At 42.0% G+C, this 16101-nt stretch overlaps 1 protein-coding gene across 1 annotated transcript in view; it reads left to right on the top strand.

The window, feature by feature from the left end:
• Positions 1-16101, top strand: part of eys (eyes shut homolog) — a gene marked incomplete at both ends in the record, with an annotated part of 187861 nt that overhangs the window by 143655 nt on the left and 28105 nt on the right. The window lies entirely within an intron of this gene.

The following is a 16101-nucleotide window of genomic DNA, read 5'->3' as shown; positions in this document are numbered from 1 at the left end:
AGCAATAGGCATGCATAGAAATTATTTACATTGCAGGTAGCTGGATTTTATCTCTGACGTGAGTGATAAAAGGGTTCCATATCTCAAAAAACCTCTTTACAGAGCCCCTTAGTGAGTGTTTTATCTTTTCTAGTTTAAGAAAATATAGCACATCTTGAATCCAGTGTGTAAAAGTGGGAGGATGTGGATCCTTCCACATGAGTAAGATTAAACGTCTCGCAATAAAAGTCACAAAAGCAATGGAATCTGACTGTGTTTTTGTCAATTTAAGATGGTCTGGGGAGGCACCAAAAATGGCCATGAAAGGGCAAGGACTGATGGTTATATCCCCGCCTATGCATTCTGAAAGAGCTTCAAAAATCAAAGACAAAAAGTTTTTAAGTTTGCCGCAGGCCCAAAATATGTGGGCATGAGTAGCAGGGGATGAATGGCATCGACTGCAGATGGGACTAATGTCTGGGAAGTGTCTTGATAGTTTTAGGTTGGTCCAGTGTGAGCGGTGTAAAATTTTACATTGCATTAGGCTGTGCCTAGCACAAATCGATGAACTATGTACTCTTTGCAGGATAGAGAGCCACAAATCGTTTGTAATCAGCAGCCACAACACTTAAATGCTGCTTATAAACGGATTCTGTAGTATTGATAATATAATGGTCATATATGATCATATATCAGTCCGAGGAACCTTACTTTCATACTTTAACTTCATTTTACTTTTTCATCCTTTTACTTCGGTACATGATCTGAACACTGAACATTTCTGAGAACACATTGTGGCCAGCATGTTGCATTCATTGCAGATGCATGCCCACATGCAGTGAACAGGTCAAAGGTAAGAGTTCATGGGCCAGACACCAGCAACAATAAGAAGTGACTTTACAGTGAACCAACATTAAATCATTCATTGAAGCTAAGATTTTCAACCAGTTTTGGAAGCTGTTGTGTAAGACTAAGCTCTGGATACGGTACCGTATAACTTCATTTTTTCTACCGCTAAAGTGAATGTGCTGTCAGTTCTAACTGATTATTATGGATCCCAGAGCTGCTGCTGAACAGGAGTGGAATAGTTCCCCCTTCGGCATGCCACATTTCCAGACAAGCTCCCCATAATTATCCTCAAATCTAATTAACTCATTTGAAATTGTGTGTGCTACTGTACATACCAACTAATGTATAGCATTCATTGGCTGCCAAACACCCTTCACTCGATTGTTGTGTAATTAAGGAAAACAAGACCAGATAACTCCCGCAATGATGTTCCTGTCCTGAATAACGTATAAAAGGAATTGAAGATTTGAAATAGACAGGAAGCAACTGCAAGAATAACATCAGTTGATGGCAGGCTCGTCTGGAAAAGCTGACATGTCTTTCAGGGTTCTTTTCAGATGGTTTCAATAGTAATCACTTGCAAGTTCAAACTGAATAATTTGGTTTGACTGATTTCATCATGTATCAATTTCTTCAGTTATTTAAATATTATCTGTGGAACAGCTGAAATCTATAATAGTACCAGAGCCTACTGAAAATAGGACAAACCTGGAGATCTATTATATAGATTATATTCCAGATGTTATTGAGTTCGACACATCTGATTTCACTGTATACGTTTCCTCATTTTATATATATATATATATATATATTGTACACAGCAGACAGAGTTTAGTGTGACACAATGAATATATTTGCTATACATAATTTATACTATCACTCGCTGCTAAACACTAGGTTTGATTTATGGTGATTGATTTTTATGACAACATAGCAATGGGTTAAGGAGGGCTTTGAAATTTGACTTCTGTGCCATCTGCCATGTTTTATCACCTGTCCTAGATGGTAATAATGTATTTTTTATGACTGCTAGAAAGATCTGCAATTAGAAGAAGGCTATCACTTACTGTACCCTTCATTGTAACATTCTAACTGTCATTGTGTAAAAGCATCCTGTATTTGTTTTTATTCGAACACAAATATATGTGAATACAATGATACTCATCATAACTCAATATGTTAATCTGAATCATCATCGTTTGATGGCGATTAGATACGTATGCACATTTAAATACTGTGACAAGATGCAGTCTAGATAACTTTTAACAGTTATCTAAAAAATACCATCTTTTAAACATTTCATTGGACTTCTCTTGAGACTTAGCACTGTGCAGAGACCCGGTCCTTTGAACACTGACCCGGTCCCTGTGCAACACCTCAGGTTTCCATACCCAACTGAAAGGCCTTAGGGAAGGCAGGTCAAAAACGTTGCTTGATAACACTGCGTGTTGTTGATGAACAGTCACCCCCCCACCCCCCTCCCCCACAACCCTCAACCCCATCACAAGCTTGCTCAGCTCAGTACTAAAGACTGACAATTCATCTGTCTCAAGACTCCCGCTCTCGACCTCGCTAATCATCTGCATCTAGGGAAAATGAGGCGTTGTGAATATTTAATCAAGGAATTAGTGGCTCCCGAATGATGGTGGAAGGACTCTTACTGAACATCAAGCTGAACCTTCAGGAGTAAATACTTCATTAAGTCCATGCATAGAACGCTGAGAACACTGAGGGTTCTATATTCAAAACACAAGGCAATGGGAGCGCACAGAATACCAGCATCTTAACTACAGTGGAAGTGGAGGGGACGAGGAGAACTACTACTTTTAATCATGCAAGATCAAGACACAGCGAGTAAAGTGAGGCTGCGTGGGAAAGCTCAAAACATGTCTTATTCACAGTAAAAACAAAGCTTGCAGTAATTTAAGTACACACGTCTCAACTAAAGGAATATAGCACAGTGGTTTTAAAAAGGTATCTCAGGCTGGGGCTGCTGCTGCCTGCTCAGATTAGACACAGATGTTAGAAAAGCTATGTGTTATAGTTAAAATAAAAGTGACATTAGTGTGTTGTGGATCAGGTTACAGGTTTAAAAAAAAAAAAACTAATTGTTAAGTGTGGTTATTGTGACTATTGTTCAAATCAGTTGTGACATCCTGGAAGAAGAAGGATGGAAAAATAGAAAAACAGTGGCAAAGTTTCCTTCTCTAAAGGACTGGACCTTCAAGAGACGGTGAAGGCTTTAGTGGCAAAGTGTCCTTCTACTGGACTGGACCTTCAAGAGATGGTGAAGGCTGTAGTGGCAAAGTTTCCGTCTACTGGACTGGACCTTCAAGAGATGGTGAAGGCTGTAGTGGCAAGGTTTCCTTCTCTAAAGGCCTGGACCTTCAAGAGACGGTGAAGGCTTTAGTGGCAAAGTGTCCTTCTACTGGACTGGACCTTCAAGAGATGGTGAAGGCTGTAGTGGCAAAGTTTCCGTCTACTGGACTGGACCTTCAAGAGATGGTGAAGGCTGTAGTGGCAAAGTTTCCATCTACTGGACTGGACCTTCAAGAGATGGTGAAGGCTGTAGTGGCAAAGTTTCCTTCTCTAAAGGCCTGGACCTTCAAGAGACGGTGAAGGCTGTAGTGGCAAAGTTTCCGTCTACTGGCCTGGACCATCAAGAGATGGTGAAGGCTGTAGTGGCAAAGTTTCCATCTACTGGCCTGGACCATCAAGAGATGGTGAAGGCTGTAGTGGCAAAGTTTGTGACCGCCGCCAGACCCCCTCCACCCCGCGCACATATTCAGCTTATAACACTTGAAACTGTGAAATTTTCAGAGTAGGTCACTAACCTACCTGTAGGGCCACTGATTTTCCGTTTAAAGAAAATGCCTTTTCCTTTACACATTTTGGTGAATTCCGTTTTATTCCGTTTCGGCTCTTGTTGTTCACCCTGAGGTAGATTGATGGCTTTAAAATGAGTGAATAATATCTGCCAAAAGTGACCCAATCCTTCTAAGATTGTTGTTTGCCAGCAATCAACAGAACAGAAGACTCCAAAAAAATTATTTGCAGGCGATTGGGAAGATGAGTGAATAAATGTGACAGGCTTTAGCGGAGGTGTGTGTGTCAACCGTTGAACAGGGGGGCGTAGCCGGAGCGGAGTTCAGCGCAGACGTTACATTTTCTCAGTGGTTTTGTTTTTTAATGAATGTTTGTTCATCGTTGCGATTGTTGTTGTGTAGTGGCACTTATTATCCATCAGGCCATTAGATGAATGACCTTGGAAGACAAAGCACCCTCTCAAAAGATCTTTTCGTTTAAACTCTACACACAGTGACATCCATTACATTCAGCATTTCAGTGCCTTTTAAGCCATGCTACCATGAATGGATATCAGAAATGAGTGAACCAAATGGACTCTGTACAATGCAGGCAGATATAATACTACATTGTGTATTTATGAGGTTTATTTGTTGTGTAGCCTTGAGGCCATGTGGCATAGGATTCGAGTGCTGTATTATATATAACTCCAACCCCTTTCCTCTACACACATGGGAAAAATCATCATTAGTTATGACTAATTGCATCCATGTCGCCTCTGAAGAAAATGTGCTGTTCAGTTAAATCAGAAACTATGACAATTCAATAATTGTGTGAAATTAGTGTCATGCCAGGCAATGTCATGATTTTTATTAACTTTAATTATAGTTGCCCACGCAAGACACAATTTGTTGACACCTGCTTGAGGAATCCAATTGTTTGGGGGTTGGGTGGGTTTTTTGTGTAATCCTGTTTGTATGAAAATGCCATGTCTTTCCCAAAAGCCATCCAAAACAGCACACCAACACACCCACTCAGGCATTTACGTACATCTTTCTGAACTGTCTTTGTCCCATTCCAAAAATTAGCATTCGGTCTTTTGTGTATAGACTTGGCACCTTGTGACACCCCTCCAAAAATGAGGATCCCAAGCATCACTCCCTAACACAAGTTAGAGCTTTTTCGTTGGGTCCTGGGTAGGTGCCAGTTCTACACATGAACTTCATGATGGAGCCATTTCTCCATCCTCTACATCATTTCCTCCGAGAGTGCAGACTGCCAGAACTTTAATACCGTGAGATTCATTGCAGATAATTAACTAGCACACCTTGAATATACAGTGACTCTGACCTCCACGTCACAAGCATGTCCCTGTGCCTTTAATCTCCTCCTGCGTCTCTGGCAGAGCGAATAAACCCGGCATTGTTGGGCAAATATCAATAATTCTGCCACTTGATTTTGCAGCGAGAGGTCACCTCTCTCTGGGTCCTCGTTTAGCCGATGAGATCTGATGGGATCTGCCATCACAGGGGTTTGACTCAAGGTCAGCGAGGGCGTTGCTTAAGCTGAATCTTAATGTGCCCACACTGGGCTGATCCTCCTTTTTATAGAGGAGAGTGTCAGAACTCTGGTCAGGAATTAGCCGGACACGTGGCCGCACGGAGTCCACTGCAGCCCCTGCCGAAGTGCACAGCAGCGGTGCAGGGTCTGTCCAGAGATGCAGCCTTCCAAGCAGCTGTGGGGACGTCACTAGTTCAATGTTTATAAATGAGGCCAGGAGAATTAGTGCTGATCTGAAGACTCTTTGAGTCTGTTAGAGCGTCATGTTTTTTTCCCAGAAGAAGATGTATATTATCAATGTGGGAGAGACAAAAGGCATTACATAACCTTCGAACATTTACCATGTATGCAGAAGCCAAATGCACTTAAATCAACATTTACACCCTATACATAAAAATGTTAAAATATGCAACACCATGTGTTGTTGTTCATGAGTGTGCTTTAAAGAAGTCTTATGTAAGAGTCTAAAAAAGAGCCACATCAATTGTTAAGTGGCTAATACAACAGTTAAAATACACACCCTGTGTTTTAGCATGTCAGTCAGGCCTCAGAAACGCTGTGCTAAAGTCAACTCAGTCTGACAGTACATGCCAGCTCTCCTAAAACGCTTATCAAGTTAAGCGACGTCAACATGAAAACATTCTCTGGCATTTTGTCACACCTTGTTGAGAGGCTAAGAGGGGGAGAGAGCATACCCAATTCAAACGCTAAGTGCTTGGGATTCTTGTCAGTTCCCGTTTCCTGATGTCCCATTTTGTGTTGAACCGTAATGCCTTATTGATAGGATTAATCTAATAAATTCACACTTTATTAATGCATTTTCACAGTGACCTGCAGTATTGGAAAGGGCAGTTGAATATTAACATCTGTCTAACTGGCAAACCTTATCTTTTTGAGAAGAAGTCTGCAACTTGCACTAAAATAATGCACATTATTATTTTGCGCTCAAGATTTGCATAAACATAATCCATATAAAAAAAATCTTCGCTCTTGCTTAAGCAATTTAGCCGTGTAACTCTTACCCTCTGAGGGCTTGTACATGAAGAGCCAGGGGATGTCATATGTGACCCCGACTGCCCCCCTCCGCCACGGTGAGCCGTCCTCTCGGCGGAGGGGTTAAACTGGAGTGCAGCGCTGGTGCGTCGCTAGGCATGCTAACCTCTCGCCCAGCCCCTCTGCACGCTTCCCTGTCAGATGCCTCCGTGGTGGTTCTGGCTTCTCGTCTCACTGTGAGTCATTTCCATTCGCACCGTGGCAAAGGTCAACAAGCGTGGGACACTGCATCCCTCCGCCTCACTTTTCTATCTTTTATTAGCGATGAACTTTCAAGTCCCTGGCAGATAAGATTATTTAAATGTATGCCATGAGTTGTTGCTACTGGGTGTGTGTGTGTTTGTGTGCGTGTGCGTGTGCGTGTGCGTGTGTGTCTGTGTCTGTGTCTGTGTGTGTGTGTGTGTGTGTGTTTGTGTGCGTGTGCGTGTGTGTCTGTGTGTGTGTGTGTGTGTGTGTGTTTGTGTGTGTGTGTGTGTGTGTGTGTGTGTGTGTGTGTTTTAGAGAGAGAGTGCAGACATAGAGAGGGGTTTAAATACCCCGTGCCATTCCGTGTAAAGTGATGGGAACAGAAGCCTGAGAAACTAAACATGGGAATGGGGAGACAGAGATGATTGGTTTCTGTGACAATGGCTCTCAAAATCATCCTACCACTTTAGCGTCTCAGCCGCTTAGTTTTTGGTTCCAGGTGTACACAGACATTCAATTACATCCAAATACGAGCAGGAAGTGGCTCATTGCGCTCACACCCCGAACCACTTCGAGGCGTAGGCTACACACACCGCTTCTCTTTGCTAAATGTCCTAGTTGTGCTCAATCTGTCATAATGTTTTCTGCCACTTTTGAACATTTGAAGGAAACGAGATCCCCCCTATCACATATCCTTCTAACGATGCAATTAAAGTTAAAAGATGAGTGGGGAGAGGCTGCTCGGTAGCTCCTGGCTGTGATGAGCTACAGTAAATTGAGTGATTATCTTAGCAATGTGGATAAGGAATATGGATAAGGACATGTCATCATCACTCCAGGGACAGTGTGTTGGGGTGGCAGGGTTAATCAAACAAATTACACACTTAAAAGTCTTAATGAATGAATTGGGTCACCTATGGCCATACATTTGAGGAAATCCATTGGGGTTCGGATTTCTACACCACTTGTGCTTGAAGCAGTTATTTTGACAATTATCATTGAGCTGCACACAAACACACACACACACACACACACACACACACACACACACACACACACACACACACACACACACACACACCAACCACCATTACATCCAAAGTAAATTCACACACTCAGAGCAACCTGTTTTCAGTGTATTTAGGAATAGGCTTACACTGAATATCCCCAGCAATTTTTTTGCCCTCAAAGTCTGTCTGACTCCTCCCAAAATATCTCATCTGGAAAGCAACACATCGCTGGAGGGCTGTCGTATAATATTTGCCGCTGTTGATCAGCCAGAAAGGCCAAGGGGAAAAAGGAAAAGGAAGCAGAAGAAAAGGAAGAAGGAGAGGAAGATGAAGGAGAGGAGGAAAGGACACACAGGCTCAAAATAATTGAGGCCTGCCAGTCACGGAGCAAATTACGCAGCAAATGTCGTCGCTCTTTGTCACTGCAGCAGAGCAAGAGCAAGCCAGAGGTTACGGTCTACTGCCACTCTAACCGCTGCAGGGAGGTGACCAGGAGAGCTGCTTGAGCTGCTGCCGTGTCATAATGCAAGACAGACGCTCATAAATAAATAAATAAATAAAACCAGTGCACCGTGTGTCCCCGTACTACGATAAGAGCACTCTCTCCGACAAACCCTATAGGTGCAGCATTATCTGCGTGAGAGGAGTAACAACGTTGTTGTAGATATTCTGAACGGCTCAATCCTTGTTCCTGGAATAGCCCAGTGCTCCAGACAGCCCCCCCATGCCTCACTGAGTTGCGCTGCATTTTAATAAAGGGTATTAGAATGATGGGGATGAGGCTCCCTTGAATGTTTTAAGATGTCTGACCCACTTAATTTCCTTCTGTTCTTTACGCCTCAGCTGCAATGTATGCATTTGTGGGAGAGTGTTTGTGTGTGTGAGTGTCTGTGTGTGTGTGTGTGTGTGTGTGTGTGTGTGTGTGTGTGTGTGTGTGTGTGCGTGTGTGCATGTGTGTCTTAAATCATCCCAGTATCTATGGTGTACAAATCAGAGGATTTGAAAAGTGACATTGGAAATTACTTCTCGTGCATGCCATCCCCCGCACCCAACCCCCACCCCCACCCCCGTCATCATTATATCCATCCTGCAGGACTCTGGAATCAGATCAGATGAGAACTCAGCCCCCCACCCCCTCCTCCCCGCTCCCAGTCTTTCTCTCAGTTTCGATGGGAGGCTGTTTGTGAGCCGACCAGCACTAACTGTTGGCTGGGGTTCGGGCTCCTCTCTGCATGATGCTTTACTGCCATCTGTTGCCAGCATTTAGACAGGGAGTATATTTAGCCTCGCTACTACTACTGTACAAAACGCCTCCTCTCCCCGCCGTTCATCACATGGTGTATCTCCTCGGATCGGCTGGTGTAGGCATAAGGCATAAAGATTCATCTTCAACTTAGTGCTGCAGTATTCTTAGCAAAGCCTGATCATGTTTGTGATTGCCTGTCTGTTTGGAAGTTGGTGTGGTTGTGTGTGTGTGTGTGTGTGTGGTTGTGTGTGTGTGTGTGTGTGTGTGTGTGTGTTTGTGTGTGTCTGTGTGTGTGGTTGTGTGTGTGAGTGGTTGTGTGTTTGTTTGTGTATGTTTATGTGTGTGTGTGTGTGTGTGTGTGTGTGTGTGTGTGTGTGTGTGTGTGTGTGTGTGTGTGTGTGTGTGTGCAGTGTTGTCCCACATACCACAATTCACTGCACCTGACACAGTGGATTTTATTTCAGCCATCTTGTGTTGTAGATTCCTGTGTATCTCCAGCCATAAACAAACTGTACACATTCACTCTTTATAGGCGGACAGTTAAACTTTAAAGAGTTGCCCTTAATCCGCCACAGCAATAATAGCCGTCCTCAAACCCTGGCAAGGGTACTGTACCGATAATGAATTATTGAAAGTCTGGCTTGTTGGAATGAGCAGGCACCATATTTGGAAAGTCACCCTTGATTCAAGTGCTAGCCAGATGAGCGCATGAATAAATGAAGATAGGGACACGCAAGGAGAACATTGTTTAGTTTGAGACATGAAATATGCAACGGGTGGTTTTGTTTTCTGAAAACAAGCTTCTGAAAAGCTGTGAAGAGACATGTGTGTCACATTACCTTACAGAAGGAGTCTCTGATTGAGTTAGGGTGTGATGAATTTTGAACATACCATTTTTTTACCGAATGAAAAAGGGGGTTGGTCATTTTTTTTAAAGTTGATCACACTGCTGAATTGCAGTTGCAATTCCATGACTTACATCTCCAGTGAACTCCAGTGTATTCAATTGCGGCAACCCTTTTCCATCTCCACTTTCCAAGGGGGTTGGAGGTTTTTTTTCTCGCAACCCCCAAACCAAAGTCCTTATCCCCTAAGGTCTTGCAGCATGCAGATGAGTTTGCTGGGTCATTCAGAAGCCTACATTCACCAGGACCCTTCGGAGAAAACACACAGTGCCTCCACCAGTGAGAAGGCTCTCTGTGTGTGACCGCAGCTTACCGTGCTGCATAAGACAGACAAATACAGACCTGGGAAAGACATAAAGCAACAGCCTGCAGGAGTGAGACAAGAAATCTCTACCACGAGTTTTGATTTTTTTTCCCACTCCTTCCCCCCCCTTATAGAAGTCTGTATTGACAAGATAACCCGTGAGCCTTACAGGCACTGGATATTTTTGGACTTGTGGCCTTGTGTCTCTGGAACGTGAACAGCAGTGACAATATTCGGAATGTAATTATCATTTCATGACAAGGTGGGGACAGGGACATTGTCCTCAAAAACAGCAACAACAAAAAACACAATAGCGGATAGGGTGTTGTGAAGCAATGCTTCATTACTCAAATGAGGGAAACGTTCACACATATCAGGTTGCGTTCCACACGCACATTGTGTTATGAGAAGGTGTGTGTGTGTGCGTGTGTGCGTGTTTGGGTGTGTGTGTAAGGGTCACTATTAATTTGCCAATCTGTATGCGGCGCAGTCCCAAGAACTTGCCCAACCTGTAATTAGTCGTACCTGAAGTTGTGGTCCTTTGATTGCCTTCAGGGAGGTGTCCCATAAGGCTGTTTTAAATGAGGGTGATTGCCCTGATTGCTCGCATCTGGCGGGCAAAGGAGAGAAACCCCATTTTGTTCTCGACAAGAGAGCCTGCAATCATCAAAACGGACAGTGAAGCAGAGGAGTGAGCGTGTGAGGTGAGCGAGTGGGGAGTGTTGATTTACGGCCTTCCCTTGTGCCTCTCTCGACCCAAATAGAGCGTTTGCTGGAGATGTCCCCTGTTCCTCAACAATAGAGGAGTTCTAATAGCTCATTAAAAAAGAGCGAAATACAACAGACAGAGAAAAAAACGCGTGCATCAAAGCCTTTTCAAAGTAAGACAAGACAATTAAGAAATGAAGTTACTGACAAGCACTTAATGAGGCAGCGAGCTAGCGAGGTACATGCAGACATTATCAACAATACTTTCACAGAATTGTTTTCATTGCTTAAAGTACCAGTATGGAGACGTATTCAAAAGAAATAATGATGGTAGTAGAAAGAGCTAAGTATCCATGCTATAAATAATTCTCCGGCATATATTTTTCGAAAAAATAAAAACGTATTTAATTCCCCTGCTTAATTTTGTACTTTATCAACATTGCTGCATTGTCTTGCCTCTGTCTCATTAAATTGGTCACCTTATTTTTATGATTAGTGTGCTCATGATAACACTCTTAAGAATTTTTTGGCAAAGAAATGTGCACCTATTTGCTATCAGGTGAAATTATGTTGTTTTGCTGCTGCTCTATGGGTCTCTATTGGATCTAGTGGATTGCTAGTGAGAGATCTAGTGGATCCCTCTTTGGGGAGACTGCATTTACTGCCATGAACAGACCTGAAATGTTCTAAAAGAGTTTGTTGCATGATGGTAAAATCGCTATTATCATCATGAAATCTCGGTTACACCTTATGCCAGTGACACACTACATGACTTTCAAAGTCATCAGATAGCTGTACTGTTCACACAACACAACCTGCTGTCTTGTAATAGAGGAAAAAATGTGAGAAGTGACAGAGGGAATGACGCAATATCATGCATAAGACAGGAATTCTTACAAAAATGGATGTCTGCAAGAATCAAACTATCCCAGTTGTTTGCGCATTGATTTGCAGCAAAAAAAAACGAGGAAGAAAAAGATGCTATTTCTAGATCTAGATCTATTTCAACTCTAACCCTAACCCTCACCCTGTGTCTTGCGCTCTCATTTGCTGTAGGTCGTTGCTGCAGCTCGTTGCTGCTTTGATTGTTAGTCCCAACACTTCACTCTACGGGATTTGGACTCCCTGATAGATCCAGATATTTAGCCTGCTTGATATCTTTCGGGCTTCTGTGAGGCATCAGCGAGTCACTCGGATCACGTCTTTGAACAGTTCACTCATAGCGATTGAGCCTCAAGAGAACGCCTATTTGCCTCTGATCTGGGGCTTTTGTCGGCAATCTCCAAAAATGTCAGCGAGTGTGAAATCAGGGCTAAAGTCGTGTAGTGTGGTGTAGTGTGTATCTTGAAATCTGTTATCATAAGACTGACATAGACAAGTCATAAACAAGTTATGACACATTTCCTTTCTTGTCATTCGTTTTAATGATGGGTCATGTTCAATGATTTGATAGTGTCATGATACCATTATCAGTAATTGTAAGAATTTTAGGCCATTTCAGATCATTTTATGTGCTACTAAGCTTTCATAGCATCACACTATTATGACAATTGCCAATTGTTGTGACATGGAACTGTGACATCACTGTACACTGACCATTATAATTCTTTAGGCCAGCTGCCATGACATGTTTATGTCCTGTGTGTGTGTTAAGTCAAGTTAAGATGCAGGGTTCAAAGCATAACGGAAATGTCTTTGCGTTGACTAGGAATATACTGTGCATCACACTGATGTCTGAAAACTGATTGCAAGAGATGCATATAAACAAATAAGATCATTTGTCACACTACTCTAAGTTCAATGCAATTCAGTATAGTACAGTCATTTTTTTGAAGTTTTAAGATTGTGAGATTATAATAGTGGCTATGTGGGCTCTGAAATCAAACATCGTTTGGTTTGGATTTAAGGTTCAAAAGAACATAAATGCAGTCAGTGTAATGAGCGAACGTAAGCAACACAACAGGGGTTCCAATAAAGCTGTCACACGTGTGTGTGTGTGTGTGTGTGTGTGTGTGTGTGTGTGTGTGTGTGTGTGTGTGTGTGTGTCTGTGTGTGTGTCTGTGTGTCTGTGTGTCTGTGTGTGTCTGTGTGTGTGCGTGTGCTTGCACAATGCCTATTGCAAAGACACTTCCTCTCACTATGAGAGATGGATCCAGGCATTGTCGCCTGGATCCCCTCTTTTGGCAAAGACCTACGTGCCAAATCTCCAGTTTCTCCTAGATTAGCTTCTAGCCTATTTGAACGCCTCCTTTGTGCCATTTTGTCGTTTATACAATTGTCCTTAATCTTCAACTTTCCCAAGCTTATTAAAAAATGTATCTGAATAAATCTATTTTGTTTGATCAGTCAATAATGTTTGAGAGTACCCAGTTTGTGCAGGAAGTGCATGGTGTTGGAACCGTAAAGGCATCACCTGTGTTACAAGGGCTGGACCACAAGACCTTCACAGCCTCCACATGCTTGTTTTTAATGCAATTCACTGAGGCATCAGTAAGGTGTCAGAAGTGAGGCTTTACAAAAGCACACCACTGACAAAACAGGGGGGATGATCAGGACTATTTAGAATGTTGCTGAATATAACACCAGAGCTCTCACTGCCAAAGCACTGGGGCTTGACCTTGCCTCAAGCAAGACCTGGTGAACAGCTTAAAGCCTACCTTTTAAAATCATTTGAAACATCTGAGAGATGTTTAAAGACTCACATCAACATAGAGAGCAAGTTGTAGGTGTTAGTTTTGTAAAGGCCTCTCTAGTCTTTTCTAATCTACTATTTTGACTTATAAAGTAAAGCAAACACAAACACTACAAAATACAGCCCTAAAGCAGATTGACTTAAAAAGCCATTCCCAATCATGGCTATGATTGGCAAACCATCAGTTTCGAGTGGAGAACTTTGACCAATGAACTCTGTGATCCAAATGTTCAGGCCCTTAGGTAGCCAGGGAAGAGGACTCAGTGGTGGGGAGAGTGCCACCCCTGATGTGCATCCTGCAGGGCTGACATGGCCCAGGCACTCATTATCCAGGGAGCAGAAGCAAGAGGAGCGAACATCTTTAGACAGTGACAGGCCAGCCTCGCACAGTATGCTTTACGCCACATACCGCATGGTTTCCCTGGTCCAAATTGATCTCAGATACTTTTTTTGACTTCAGGCGGAAGTCACTAGACTGTGAATCTGTCCTGGTTTATCGACCACTACACATTTATTCAAACTAATCCTACCGTATTTTTCTTTAGGACCTTAATTTAGATCAGATTCGAAAGCATTTATTTTTCCCATTTCGTTTGAATGATGAAGGACCCCTGATTTGGAAAATGCAACACAGGAGGCAGACTTGAGAAGCATTATAAGTCTGGACTTATCTGGACCCTTCTCAGAACAGTCCAAAACATTGTAATTGCATCCACACCTCTTCCTTACACTGCCTTGAGACTGTCACTGCCACTGAGGAGAATCAACACACTAACCGAAGATGAAATAAATATATCATCACAACCAATGTCCCTGAACCGGGTGTCACCAAGCAAATGCACTTAATTTACTAACAGAACTGTGAGCCGTTTGTCTTGTCTTGAAATATGTTAATTTAATTTCACTTAAAAGGCTTGCCAGAGCCTTGGAGACAAGGATTAGGTCAAAAACTGTGTGTCGAGGCCTTTTCAGGTGGAAACCATTGAACCGTCACCCTCCACCTGTTTGAGGTAATATATCGTATGTTCATATCTGAAAACTTCAGATCATAGCTGTCAAATCATAACTTCAACTTCAACTTAACATCATACATTTCTTTCAAATTCTGTGCCAGAGCAGATTTATTATTATTTATTATTATGTGAACATGTCTGCTACTAGAAATGTTTCAGTGAATCTTCCTGTGCTGCTTGTCTAGTTTTGCACCAATCAATTACAAAATAAGCACCAATCTACTACACTCCTGTTGTAAAACTGAGAGATTCCATGGGGAAATCATATATCTGCACTGTAAAAATGTGTAACGGCGCTGTTTTGAATGTCACTTTGACTAAAGGCAACTTCCAAATGATTAAATGTACATATAAATTAAACACATTTGAAATATGTTCCCACCCCATCAGGGAAACCCATGGCATGTTATTTATATATATGGAAGAGCACAGTTCATTCCCTGTCCAAGCTCTGTCTTTACTGTGGAAACCTAAGCACTTCGTGCACACAGTAGAAACATCAAATAGCCTCTTTGAAATATTGTGCTGGGTTTCGTTGCACCGCACTGTCCAGAGGTAGGAATTAGGCTTACTGGTATTAAAAAAAGTCCTACAGTTTTACCAAATGTACACCCCAGCCTTTGATAACTAATACATAACAGAACACACAGTAAGGGTGTACATATTAACTGTTAATGTCTCGTGTTCACAAATGGATAGTCAGTTGTTCTTGGCTGGCCATAAGGCTACAGTAAATGGATAATGTAGGATTAGTAGTAGGCCTTTTCTTTTGGGTATGAAGGCGATATAAACCATTACTATGTAGGCTATATAAACCATTACTATTGCTATATAAACCATTACTATGAAGGCTATATAAACCATTACTATGTATGTAGGCTATATAAACCCTTACTATGTAGGCTATATAAACCATTACTATGAAGGCTATATAAACCATTACTATGAAGGCTATATAAACCATTACTATCTAGGCTATATAAACCATAACTTCTGTGTAATCTCACAGGGGGCTGGTGGCAAAAGGTGTATGGCTTTCATGCTAAATTCACGACTTTCTCAATGTTCTTAAGTAACTATAGAACTATGTTTCTATAATATCAGTATAATATTTTGACACTGTAGCAGCACATACTACTAAATATATTCCCATCAACATGATCATTTTATACATTTATTTTGTTAGTTTTGTTTTTCCCCCTAAAAGGCAGCTCACCTAATGCATGTATCGGAGAGCACTTAAAACTTGTAAGACACGGATCACCTTGGATATACTTTAGAGGCAACTCATTGACAGTACTACCCTTAGATGAAACATAAGACTTCACATTGGGATTTCATTTGTTATTTGTTTTAGTATCCGTTGATGCTACCAAGTTGCTAATGCTGGGTAACATTACTAGCATACTGTTTCCCCATATAACTCTATGGTTTTTGCTCGAATCGTCATATCGACATATTCATTTTTTTTTTTTTTTTTTTAAAGTGTTTACTAAAATATCCCATATTTTCACATAACTTCCCATGAACAGAATAACCTAATAGAGATACTAGTATTTTAATAGTTATGCTCCATACGGTTATCTGGATATTCTATTATCTGTGCTCACCCCTACTATACATCACAGTAGAGGGCATGTAGCATGATGTGTTATATTGAGCACTAGACTCAAGTCTAGTCACATAAGGCATTATTAACAGCATGAAGTTGGGAGAGAAGAAATCGGAGATGGACCTCTCGGAGGCACTCCAGCTTTGTAAATAACCCATCAACAGGTTAGTGGAAGGGAG

This window comes from Sprattus sprattus, assembly GCF_963457725.1.
Source record: "Sprattus sprattus genome assembly, chromosome: 12".
In the NCBI taxonomy this organism is placed as follows: Eukaryota; Metazoa; Chordata; class Actinopteri; order Clupeiformes; family Clupeidae; genus Sprattus; species Sprattus sprattus.
This window is presented reverse-complemented; position numbering and strand designations above follow the sequence as displayed.